The sequence below is a fragment of the Nannobrachium achirus genome (genome assembly GCF_963921795.1).
Source record: "Nannobrachium achirus genome assembly, chromosome: 24".
NCBI lineage: Eukaryota > Metazoa > Chordata > Actinopteri > Myctophiformes > Myctophidae > Nannobrachium > Nannobrachium achirus.
In genome coordinates this window covers 36012634-36026295 of record NC_137831.1, presented here as the reverse complement: position 1 = coordinate 36026295, position 13662 = coordinate 36012634, and positions in this window count along the sequence as shown.

Here is a 13662-nt window from a genome sequence, read left to right as displayed (position 1 = left end):
GCTGATGATGTGGCGTGATGTCATACAATACACATGCCAAACTTTGCACACACACTCCTTGCCTGCCAATCCACAACCTCCACCTCTCACGTCATACGGGCAGCCATAGTTACACCTGGAATGTTGAATCTCCATATATGGAGATAACCTACGCATCACACAAAGTCTGACCTCACCAGCCCATACTTGGGCATGGACGACTTATATCTCCATATACGGAGATGGCCATGGATACAATACACAAACAAGCCCTATATAAAGGGGCAATTCTCACCAGGGAAGAGAGCATTCCCCACTAGCTGAGTATCTTAAGATGGTTGGATGTGATGATAAGCTATAAGCTTAGTTAGCGACTCAGACCTTAGCGATAAGGTCTGAGTCGAGGAATGCTCTCTTCCCTGGTGAGAATTGCCCCTTTATATAGGGCTTGTTTGTGTATTGTATGACATCACACCACATCATCAGCTGTGGACTCTGTGATGTCATCGTATCTCCATATATGGCCATCTCCGTATATGGAGATATAAGTCGTCCATGCCCAAGTATGGGCTGGTGAGGTCAGACTTTGTGTGATGCGTAGGTTATCTCCATATATGGAGATTCAACATTCCAGGTGTAACTATGGCTGCCCGTATGACGTGAGAGGTGGAGGTTGTGATATTTGTGGAGATAAGCGACCAACGGTCGCTTATCTCCCGATTAGGGAGTCTTACTGGTGTTAATTGTGGCACGTTTACTAACATGCCAAGTTCAGCACTTGAACAACCATTCCAGGTTGCCATATCCAGCCCTAGAAACCGTAGAAAATGGGGGAAAAAATAGAATGTACTTCTTAACCCTTAAAGTTGTACTATGTAACTTTTTTTATAAAACAAATCTTAAAATTCTCCTAACTATTAAAACACAAAAGTTTTAGAAGATCCGCGCCGTGAATTTCAGCCTGTAAAGCCTTCTCTATATGTAAACTGAGATCCTTGCCGTGGACCGGATCTCGCGCGAAAATTGCGTCATCACACTACCGGCCAATCACAGCGAGGGTTATACAACTGCCGGCCAATCACATCGCATCTTGAAGTGGGGTCGCCATTTTGTTGTCGCCGGTTTGTACCATCCAGTCTCTAGGTAATTTCGCCTACCAGGCAGGGTGAAGGAGTGTATCTCTGGAATTACTGAACGCACAGGAACAAGGGACCCCTCCAAAGATAGATCTCAGCGAGGTGGAGGCAGACGCGGGGGTCTGAAGGTACGAAAAACGGCCGAAAGACGCGGACGCGACCGCGGTTCGCTATAGGGCTAATGACCACTAGGTGAGCAACTTACACAGTATGGCTTTAAGTGCTGTTCGGGTCATTTTGACCCGTTTTACATTTTCATTTGGAAAAAAAAGGTAGAAGTTAAAAATGTTTCCACCTGAAACTCACTGGCCTTACAGATTCTTCTGAGATGAACATGTAAAAAAAATATTTTTGCACTACACCCATGCTACACCCCCCTCATATTTTTTGAACCTTAAGTGCTGTTCGGGTCATTTTGACCCGGAAGCACAGAAATACACAGTAATATGCCAAAACACAGACACACAGTCACCCCCACTTCTAACACCCCCCTTCCGAAGCCCCATTCCGAACCCTCCCCCCCCTTCCTATAAGCATGAGCAATATTGCCCAGTATTAAATGAAGTCGTTTTTTTTACATGGATTTCAGCTAAATCAGTAAAAACGCCTAGCTCTTTCAGTGTTTAATGTGATATAGCAAAGCAGAAATGCAAACATTTACCAAATATATCATATGAATTGTTTGGTATTGAGTCAAAGTCAATGTATCATGATGATTTGTTAAGTTAAAATTTATATTAGTGTTGTTTTTTTTAAACCAAATGTCCCCCGGGTCAAAATGACCCGAACAGAACGAAGGTGTAGTGAATCTGAACAGAACTTAAGGGTTAAAATAAATGTATCATGCCTGTTGCTAAGGTATGGCAACATGACTGGTGTCTTGCACGCGTGCGAAGTTAGCACTTGAACAACCATTCCAGGCAGCCATATCCAGCCCAAGAAACCGTAGAAAACGGGGGAAAAAATAGAATGTACTTCTTAAAATAAATGTATCATGCCTGTTGCTAAGGTATGGCAACATGACTGGTGTCTTGCATGCGCGCCTTCGCGCGTGCAAGACACCAGTCATGTTGCCATACCTTAGCTTTTTCTGAACTGACGCCACTGCTCGAGATTTGTTTTAAACGTGGTTACTTTTCCAGTGCTGCTGAGCGTATATTGGACCTGAGAGAGTTCTGGTCTGCCGTGCAGTTCAGGTGAACACAGCTGGGAGCGGCAGCAGGCCATCAGGTCCCCTGGTCCTTCTCCTAGATTTTTATGGCCATATTTTTTTAACCCATTGCGACCCGGAACACATCAGCGTCGCGTTATAGACTTGAACCGCTTTAACCATTATTGTATGCTTTAGCTATCAAAAAATAGCAGATATACAAGCTCCTAGTGCCACGCTGTGAGCTTGTAGATCTGCTATTTTTATTTCTAAAATCGTGAAAATGTGATGTGCAAGGCTTTGAATATTTTTGACCCGATTCTATAAATGTCCTCTATTTTGTTTCTATTTCTCTCAAAGTTTTCATGTCAAGAACCCCTAGAATTATAGGTGTTTGGCCAGCCGACCCCCTTCTCAAAATATTAAGTATCAGGGACCCCCTGAAGCAAATGTATGAGTTACAAATGTTCTCTTTAAGAAAAGATATATTCAAAGATTTGCTAAAAAATCAAGATCTGCAAGCCTGCAGCGCAGGACCGAGTGCCGCGCTGCAAGCATGTAGGCCTATATCTGCATTTTCTTTTAATAATAGCTAAAACATAAAGTAATGATTAAAGTGGCTACAAACTAAAGTGACAGAATTCCTTAAGGGTTAAAATGACAATATTCTGTCACAGAGAGGCTTCCAACATGTGCTCATTCCATCAGTTCTGTGTCACCAGGTATTCCAAAAAAAAGTTTGGATCGCCCAGAACCACATTTCTTCAGGGCAATATAGCAAGCCAATGATCTAGTGCGGCTGGCAATGGCTGCTACAGCATAACAACATCCGGGTTATAGTTGAAATGTCTGAAGAGGCACGAAACGCAAACGTTTTGACTCTGGCTCTTCAAAATAAAAGTACAGGTCTATGGGAGGAAATCGAGGCAAACTACGGTCGGGACCACTACAAAATAAAAGGCACCTTTAAGAAAAAGTACTCAATAGTGCATAGCAATGGCAGTAGGGGTGTAACGATACATTTTAATAGCGATTCGATACACATCACGATACATGGTTGACGATACGAGACATGGACAATATTGGTTAATTCATGGCGATACGATACGATTCAATAATTTAAAATCGATATAGTAACTATTTAGCAAAGAAATTAAATCTGTGTGAAAGGTGTGGATAATGCAGGTTTTTAAGGGAAACATGTATTATTATGGATATAAATAAGTAAACACAGTGATTATCTGCCAAATACATGGACATTGTATATGACAAACCTGCACCTTGACATGAACCCAGAGATTACACACATTTATCGATAGATCAGTGTAGTTATATGGAAAGGAAAAGTAATGAAACCCCTCCTTTTTATTTTTTCTTCTTAAAAATGCTAAATACAATGCACAAGTAGGTAGTATCGATACAATCGATTTCTTTGCACTGCCGATTCGAAACAATACAAAATAAAAGGATAGGCTACGATTAGATTTTAGCTGTTTTCATTTCGATATACTTCGATTTTTTAAGTTAAAAATGATATTTCGATGCAGTTACTATATCGTTACACCCCTAAATGGCAGCCTCCGTACATTTTTCCCATATAGAGATTACCAACAATATTGAAAGAACCGAGAGAAAATAAAAGGGAAACTAAGGCAGATCTACGAGATCTACAAGCTTGGATATGTTTTTTTTTATTCAATCAAAGTATACTGGTGCTTTCCCAAATTGAAAGGCTTATAAGGAAGATGAGATTGAAAATGGGTGAAGCGTGCCTTTAACGTCTGAACCCTCTAGATTAGAACAGTTGAGAGAGAGATGAAGCAGGGACCCCCACAACCTTTTCATGGATTCCATATAGTTTCATTGTTTGACAGCAGAATCATCAGTGTATTTTGGATTCATGACAATTTGTGTTTTCAGATATTTAACCACTTGAACTTAGTCTGCTCTTTTCCCCCTCTACACCAAACCTCTTTGCCAAAAATAGCCTCGCAACACTTCGCAGCGCGAGGCGTTGTGAGCTTGTAGATCTGCTATTTTTGGCAAAAGTTCTCGGAATATGGACGCTAGGGTTCAAGTGGTTACTATAAAAAAAGAGAAAAAAAGTTTCTATCACACAAAGATTTGGAGGACCCCCTGTAGTAACTCTAAGGACCCCCTAGGGGTACCGGACCCCCTGTTGAAGACCCCTGCTCTAGCCTCCCCCTGCACCCCCCACCCCACCCCACCCCCTGGCAAAAACGGTTGCCTGGCAACACAACTGGAGCCCATCAGCCAAGGGTTTGCTGGCAGTCCGCCAGCCATCCAGATGTACTGCCTTCACCACACACACGCACACACACACACACGCACGCACGCACGCACGCACGCACGCACGCACGCACGCACGCACGCACGCACGCACGCACGCACGCACACACACACACACACACACACACACACACACACACACACACACACACGCGCACAGACACACATACACACACACACGTGCACAGACACAATTTCACATGTAAATAAACACACTCTCACATTAAGTTTGGAATTGCATAAACGGGCAATAATTCCTCAGCTATGGCCACGAGTGTCACGACGTGCAGAGAATGTTAGAGAGGCAGGGGCCGACATTTCTAAAAGGGCCTTTTGGTGAAAATATCAAAAATAGCAGACCTCCAAGCTCACAACGCGTCGCAGCGTAATTTTTTGATTACTCATGCCATGGAGACTTGAGTTCAGTGATATTTTTTTTGTATTTGTCGCATTCCTAAGACAAAAATTGTGTTTAATAGACTAAATTTACCTCCATTGATTCTGGATGATCTGGAATCAATTGGGGTAAATTTACTGTAATCAAAATATTTTCTTAGGAATGCAACAAATACCAAACAATATTATAGAACTCAAGTCTCCATGGCATTTTGGGGGTGAACTACTCCTTTAAAATGTCCAATTCTCAAATATTACTATATCTGTGGGTACATTTGGGCCCTCAAAAAATGCATATTAACACAAACGCACACTCCGGGTCATGTTTCCCCTCCCTGTGTAACTCACCCGCGTGCTTTGATGACTGCTAAAGACTGGGATCGAACACCATACACGCACACACGTGCACACGCACACACACACACACACACACACACACACAAACACACACACACGCACGCACGCACGCACGCACGCACGCACGCACGCACGCACGCACGCACGCGTGCCTTCCTCCGTTTCCATCCAAACCCAGATGCACTGACCTGGTTGTGGCCTGCGGTGTTGTGCTGGTTGTGGCCGGCGGGAGGCGGTGTCGTGCACAACCCTGCAATTAGTGGTTTCGCTGGGCAGAGTGGCGACACGTTAATGACACACAGTGTGTGTGTGTGTGTGTGTGTGTGTGTGTGTGTGTGTGTGTGTGTGTGTGTGTGTGTGTGTGTGTGTGTGTGTGTGTGTGTGCGTGTGTGTGTGTGCGTGCGTGCACATGTGCGCGCGTGTGTGTGTGTCACAGCATCGAGACCCCCGTGGCCATCAGACTCAAAAGGCATTTCAATTTTAATTTCATTTTACTTAAATTTTGGTAATTATTACAAAACCTTCATTGACAACTTCAGCCCTATATTTACTGTACAAGCTCACATCATGTGTCACGATGCAACACTCACAATCAAAAGATTTGTATAGGCCTACATTTGAAAACTTGAAACGGGACACATTCTGCACACATTCCCCAGAAAACGATGGTTTAGTGATGAAAAGTGATGAGACATCACTTTTCACAGTTGTGTGGGCATTTTCTGGGGCCATTTATAGCCCAAAGAATGTTTTTTTTTTGTGCAAAACAAATGCTTGCAATGGATTCAGCATCATGACAAACCCGTAGTTAGACCCCTCACATCCTACTTAAAGCAGATCTTTTTCTGGGTATTTTCCTCCTGAAAGTCGATGGGAGCCCAACTTGATTTGGCCGCTGTGGCGACCCCGAAGGTCGGCGACTCGGGCGCCCTAGCTAAATCATTAGAGCATGCCCTGGGCTACATATATGTGCAAAATGTAGCGCTTTTAGACTAATTAGCACAAAATATCCCTAACTAAACACCCTGAAGAGTTTGTAAGTTGATTGATTAAATATTTAATTTATACAAATGAATGAAAACACAGCCTTCTCAAGTATTAGGATGGTATTATGAGTCACCAGAAAAGATAATGGGTGTTTTTAATAAATCTATCATGGTGCCACTGAGCTCTACCACACACAATGGGTGTGTATGGGGAGAGAGGCCTTGGCTGTTCATAAAAGCCTGATTAGACGATAAAATGACCAAACGTTTTTTTTTGAAAGTGAAACATCCCTTTAAGTAAAAACATTTGAGTACTTTTTTACACCACTGGACAGATGGAATGTTGTCAGGCGTCTGAGCAGAATGTTTTGGTGACCTCCCGGGACAAACGGTGACCTTGCCATGGTGACGGACCCTCTCTAGCGTACGCCGGAGCGCTAGCGTAGCGGCACGTAGCGGCACCGACTTAACTAGCACCTCGGAAAGTGTGCGCCACGGTATGTGCACGTGGACGCCATGGAGACACAAACATGTTTGTGTGTGTGTGTGTGTGTGTGTGTGTGTGTGTGTGTGTGTGTGTGTGTGTGTGTGTGTGTGTGTGTGTGTGTGTGTGTGTGTGTGGTACATTTACTCAAGTATCGTACAATCTACAAGCTCAATTAATGCATCACAATGAGAGATGTTGTGAGCTTGTCGATCGGCATAAATTAATATAAAATAAATGAAAAAAATACTTTGATAATGTCATCATTTGGTATCGCTGTTTTGACTTTGACACACACTGTGTGTGTGTGTGTGTGTGTGTGTGTGTGTGTGTGTGTGTGTGTGTGTGTGTGTGTGTGTGTGTGTGTGTGAGTGAAAGTATCAATACTGCAATGTAGAAGTACTCTGTTACAAGTAAAAGTCCGGAATTCGAAAGTATTGGCATCAAAACGTACTTAAAGTACCAAAAGTAAAAGTACAAAATGTTTGAAAAATCTTTTTTTTTTCAAACAAGCTAGGTATAAAACATGGCGAAAGTGGTTAATGTGTTTTAAAATATTATAACTTATATTTTAAAACACATTAACCCTAACCCTAACCCTAACCCTAACCCTAACCCTAACCCTAACCCTAACCCATATCCGAAAAGTAACTAGTAACAAAAGTTTTCAAATAAATGTAGTGGAGTAAAAGTACAATATTTTGATCCAAGATGCAATGGAGTAGAAGTAAAAGTATTGGAAATCGGAGACACTCAAGTAAAGTACAAATACCTCAAAACTGTACTTAAGTACAGTACTTAAGTAAATATACTATGTTACTTTACAACACTGCGTACATGTGAACCGTGCTGGATGATGTCATCTTGCTGCATGACCCTTAACCCCTGACCCCAGAGGTTCCCATGGCGACGGGACCAAACGGTTTGGTCATATAGCCGGGAAGTCCTGCGCGACCTTCTGACCCCGGCTGGCCCAGGCGGTAAACACAGATAAAACAACAGTACCAGGGCTGTGATGTCATCATCATATCTGTTAGGCGCCACGTTGTGAAGACCTGCAAAATGTCAGCCAGGCCGACCGCACAGTGATGGACGCAGAACACCAGCTTTTACTTCTAAACTGTGACGTACAATTTGTCTTAAAAGAGTTGTTATTCACGTCACATTGTGTGTGTGTGTGTGTGTGTGTGTGTGTGTGTGTGTGTGTGTGTGTGTGTGTGTGTGTGTGTGTGTGTGTGTGTGTGTGTGTGAGTGTGCGTGTGTGCGTGCGCGCGTGTAGCAGTAATTACATGCATAAAGTACAGACCCTTTCACAGGTCAAAGATTAAACCCTGGATTGACTCCTGTCCTCAGGAAACTCACATCAACTGGCTGCGTATACGTAACAAACTCTGTCCTGATTTATTACACTTACGTAAACTATAGAGACAAGTGGCAGCTGGGGTTTCCTTAGCTCTGGTCCATGACGTTATAAGTAGGGATGGAGCCCTAAAAAAGGGTAGCTCGATAACCCGATAACAGATTTATTGAGTACCCGGTATCAATAAGCTTTGGGCTTATCAAGCCTGTTATCAAGCATAGCGGCCCATGATGTTTAAACAATCAAGATAAGAGGTGATCAAGAAATGATTACATATAAAGCCATTTAACACTTGTTGCACACTAATGAATGATTGTTTTAATGATATTTGTTACTTTTGTCAATTGTCATCTTCATAGATGGTGGTCAGCCACAAACTCACAGCTGGCTAATAAAAAAAAAGATACCAGTTCTGTTTCTGAATTTGACGTCTCTTTCCGCAAAATATTAGAAATCGCTCAATAGTGGGCTCGATTAACAAGCTCCATCCCTAGTTGGAGTTCTCCTTAATGCTACAGATGAGCCCTTGCGCTCACAAATAATATTTAAAGAATCTATGAAATGAAAACGACTACTTCAGTGTGCAATCGAACTGCTGTGTGTGTGTGTGTGTGTGTGTGTGTGTGTGTGTGTGTGTGTGTGTGTGTGTGTGTGTGTGTGTGTGTGTGTGTGTGTGTGTGTGTGTGTGTGTGTGTGTGTGTGTGTGTGTGTGTGTGTGTGTGTGTGTGTGTGCGTGCGTGCGTGCGTGCGTGCGTGCGTGCGTGTGTGTGTGCGTCCGCGTGCATGTGCATGTGGGTACATGTGCATATGTACAGTAAAATGCTGATGTTATAATGACGTTTTTTGAGGATTGTCTGAAATATGCTATTGGTCCACCAAAGCTCAAAAGGGGTTGAGAACCACTGCTTCGGAGAGATTAGTAGACTGACTGTGTTACAGAAAATGGAAGAAACAAAGAAGAAGCATTCCTTTGAAGTACTGCTGACTGTAATAAAACGATAGATAAGAGCACAGCCTGGTTCTGTCTTCCAACAGGATGGCAGATGACTCTGTCCCTTTCATCAGTTCAAAGACAAAATGTCTCTGCACGTCCATGTCTGTCAATGGTGCAGGGCAAGGTGGCTGATGGGAAATGTCCCCCAATGCAGTGGTTCTCAACCTGTGGGTCGGGACCCCCAGGGGGTCCCCAAATTATTGGGGGGGGGGGGGGGGGGTCCCCAGATGATTTGTATAATGTGCATCATTGTTTTCTCTCTCAGCAGTCAACAAACAAAAGTGTATAGGGGTATAGTGGTATCTGCACGTTTCTAAAGTCACAATTTAAGGACTTTTTAATACCTCTAAAATGACAAATTAAACAAATTGTGAAATATTAGCTGCATAAATTGTGAAAATAGCCGATCTACATGCTCACAACGCCTCGCAACGCGAGGCGTTGTGAGCATGTAGATCGACTATTTTCACAATAGAACCGTGTTATTAAAAATGTAATTCCTCAACTCTTAGTGCTCGCCAGGGTGGGGGGTCCCCAGTTCAAATATGATTATTTCGGGGGTCGTGGCCTGAAAAGGTTGAGAACCACTGCCCCAATGGACCGGCCCCCAAATTTGGGGAGATCATTACTGTAGCTTGACGTGCAACATTGTTTTCTGACTCAACATGTAAACACATCAACATACAGTTAGGTGTATTTCTATAAAGTTACAATTTAAGGACTTTGGGGGCCTTTTTAACCCCTCTAAAATGAAAAATAGCTTGTAGATCTGCTATTTTTGAACAATTGTGAAAATTCTTTGAATATTTTGACCCGATTCTATAAATGTCTTCTAAATCGTTCTAAGGTTTTTGAAAAACGCATGTTTCTATGTCAGTCAAGAACCAACAAAGTTATAGGTATTTGGCCACGGACCCCCATCTCAAAATATGTTGTTCCAGGGACCCCCAGTAGCAAGGATTTGAGTTACAAAGGTTTGCTTTGAAAATGTTGTATTCCAAGATTTGCACACATTTACACACTCGGTGCTACTGAGCTATTGTTAGTATAAGTATAAAATAATTCCAGGTTTTAATGGGTTAATGACGGTATAGAACTGCTGCATTGCCGAAATGGAGAAACACATGGGCTGCTTTCCAAGCGCCCCGAGGCCCCCTAGCTTCTCCACACTTAAAGTTATACCATGTAACTTTTTTTATTTCGACTCCGGCCGAAAAAAGCAATACTGCTACTGACCACTAGTTGAGCAGCTTCCACAGTACAGCTTTAAACCTTGAAGTTTGGATAGCCAAGATGTCAATTACAAAATGATATCCATTATGGGTAATTATTCCCGGAGTTTTATTACTTCACCACTTGCATAATACTCAATGTACACAGCTCCAGGCATATTAATTGAGTTACTTGTGCGCCAGCAGAGCGTGCCATGTTATCTATAACCAGTGGCGTCAGTTCAGAAAAAAGCTAAGGTATGGCAACATGACTGGTGTCTTGCACGCGCGCGAAGCACCAGTCATGTTGCCATACCTTAGCAACAGGCATGATACATTCATTTTAAGAAGTACATTTAATTTTTTCCTCCCGTTTCTACGGTTTCTTGGGCAGCCTGGAACAGTTGTTCAAGTGCAGCTAAACTTGGCATGTTAGTAAACGTGCCACAATTAACAATAATGCATTACACCTGTGCAGCTGACATGCGGAATATACCATTCTGTCAAGATGGGGAGAATACAAGTGTGGAGAATACAAGTGTGGAGAATACAATTATAATACCTTGTTGAAGTGACCATTTTGTTAAATTTTGCATTTGTAGTTATTTTTTAACAACATAATAACCAGCACAGATAGACAAAGAGACATTCATTCATTCAATAATTCATTCAAAGTAACTTTTATTTTCCCCCTGGACCCAGGGTATGGCAGCTGCATACCCCTGCCATACCCAATTGACGCCCCTGTCTATAACAATTAACCATTGCCAGCCAAATTTAAATATGAATGTGCGCTTATAACGCCAGGAAATAGCTATATTTAATCCTCATAATCACATCAATTTACCAACCACAAAATGACCACTAGAGCGAGCCATAGACCATAGACTGTGGAAGCCCCCATGTTAACCCATGTTAAAACCAAGGTTCACAACATTCAAGGATGGGACGATGACGTCGATCCCCATTGACATGAATGGGAGACCCGCGGGCCGCCATCTGAGCTCAATACTGTTCAATTCGTGCTTGATCGTCTAAAACCACCATCAGTATGGGCACCGGAACGTATACAGATGCCACACAGAAAGTTTCCGAATCAAAATCCGACCTAGTGAAGCTGCGCGAGGGTCGGATGGTTTGCATTGAGCCTAGCGGCTAGCAGAGGCCTACGTAAACAGGAAGCTATGGCTTAAAGGTGACGTCATAATCGTATCCTTTTTTTTCACGGTTTACGTCTGTATACTAGCCGAAGGTAAGCTCACCGTTCCGCTCCGTCTATTAACCAAAATTAAAAGCTTAAACAATGCTTTTATATAAAAGTCGATTTAAGTCGCTTGGCAGGGAACTCCATAATGAGATAGTCGATCTAAAAGTCGTCCGGCCCTGACTGAGTTATTAATAAATATGGAGATATGTGGTTTCTGCACGACAGCAACATTGTATAGCAATATACTTTTTAGTGTGGTTGCTTCTGCAGGGCAACCACACTATAGCATTCTCCATCTTCTATCACCTCCTATATAAACCTTTTTTTTTTTGCCACGCTACTACTCCCCACCAAAACTTGAGTTTTGGTGGCACGCACTTGGGCCATTATGTCAAATCGACCAGCTAAGAGATATGTCATATATATATAAATATATATGTAATATATTTATAATACATTTTCTCCATTGACTTGAATTAAAAATGTGAATTAAAAATGTAACTATTACCATATGGAGAATCATAGATGTATGACATCATAGATCACATGAGACTAACACAGTATGTCCACATATGTTGATGACATCAGCGATCTCCTTACGCCAGGGCTCCACTGCGGGCGCCACGTTGCTCTGCATCGTGACGACGTCAAGGACACCGTCACGTTGACGTCCGACTGGCTCCACTGGAGATGCATTTGTTGATATTTCAATCAAAGATCAGATGAGGATATTATAGCCTTCATTGATTAAAACCGGAGCGTTTCCAGCGTTGACGTTGACGCGCCCGGTGGAGCCTGGGGGTTTACATGGGCATGAAAGGGACAAGGACTGAGATATCCATATGGATATCAATGTATTAGTGAATTACATTGAAAATTCAAATGGTATGACGAAATTCATTTGCAAGTGTGACTCGCGTCACACTCTAGTTTACAATTGGCCTCGGTCTTATAAGTACAAGCGCCCCGATAGAAAGACAACAATAAATCCTTCATGTCGCCTGAATTCATCTGCTTTGTGTTTTGAACCAGATCCTCCTCTTGTGACCGGGGCTCTGGAGGGAGAGCAGCAGGCACGTGCACACTTAGACATCAAAGGGGGCTTGAGCCCCTGCCCTTATATCCGCCTGTAAAAAGTGCCCTCTCCAGGCCATGAATGCAGTTTTTAGTATGGTGAAAGAAATGCAAATGCCCTCTTTCCATGCCATATCTAAATGCAGCATTCAAGAGAATTGCCTTGTCCAAACTCTCCTGAACTTGAATGCAACATCTTATGCTGAAATCAAGAAATGTGTAGAAACCAAGCGTGAGCTTGGAGGTCTGCCTTTTTTCAATGTTTTCACCAAAAGGCCCCTTTAGAAATGTCAGCCCCTGCCTCTCTAACATTCTCTGCACGTCCCTGAAGAGCAGCATGCTCTGGCAGAGACACACGGCCTGGCAGTGGTGTAAAGTAGCCAAGTACATTGACTCAAGTATACTGTACTTGAGTACAATTTTGAGGTATTTTTACTTTACTTGGGTATTTCCAATTTCCAATAGTTTTACTTCTAGACCACTACATCTCGGATCCAAATATTGTACTTTTACTCCGCCACATTTATTTGAACACTTTAGTTACTAGTTACTTTGCAGATATAAATGTTATAATATTATAAAACATACATAAACCACTTTAGCCCTATACCATGACTATTTGAAAATAGACATCTACTGTTAGACGGTGAGCCACTGGGGTTGGTCGGTATCAACTGAGGGGATTAATGCTCATAGTGATTTTTGTCATGGTATACATGTCTAGAGTTAGAAAATATGTGATAGCCTTGCACCAGTGGTAACTTTATGGGTGCTATCATGCATTTTATTATGTAACACTAGGCGAAAATTACATGGGTCATTATATGAAAACATACTACTTAACCCCCATATACAAAAGGTTTTTCAACTAGTTCTGGTACATCTAGGCATGCTTAAGAACACACTAAAGATGTAGGAATGTATATGTCTTATAAAGCCATCATTTTCAAGACGGCGTCCAAGATGGCTGCCTGGAGCTTAAATAGCGTTACAGTATGATACTGTTCAACCTATAGAA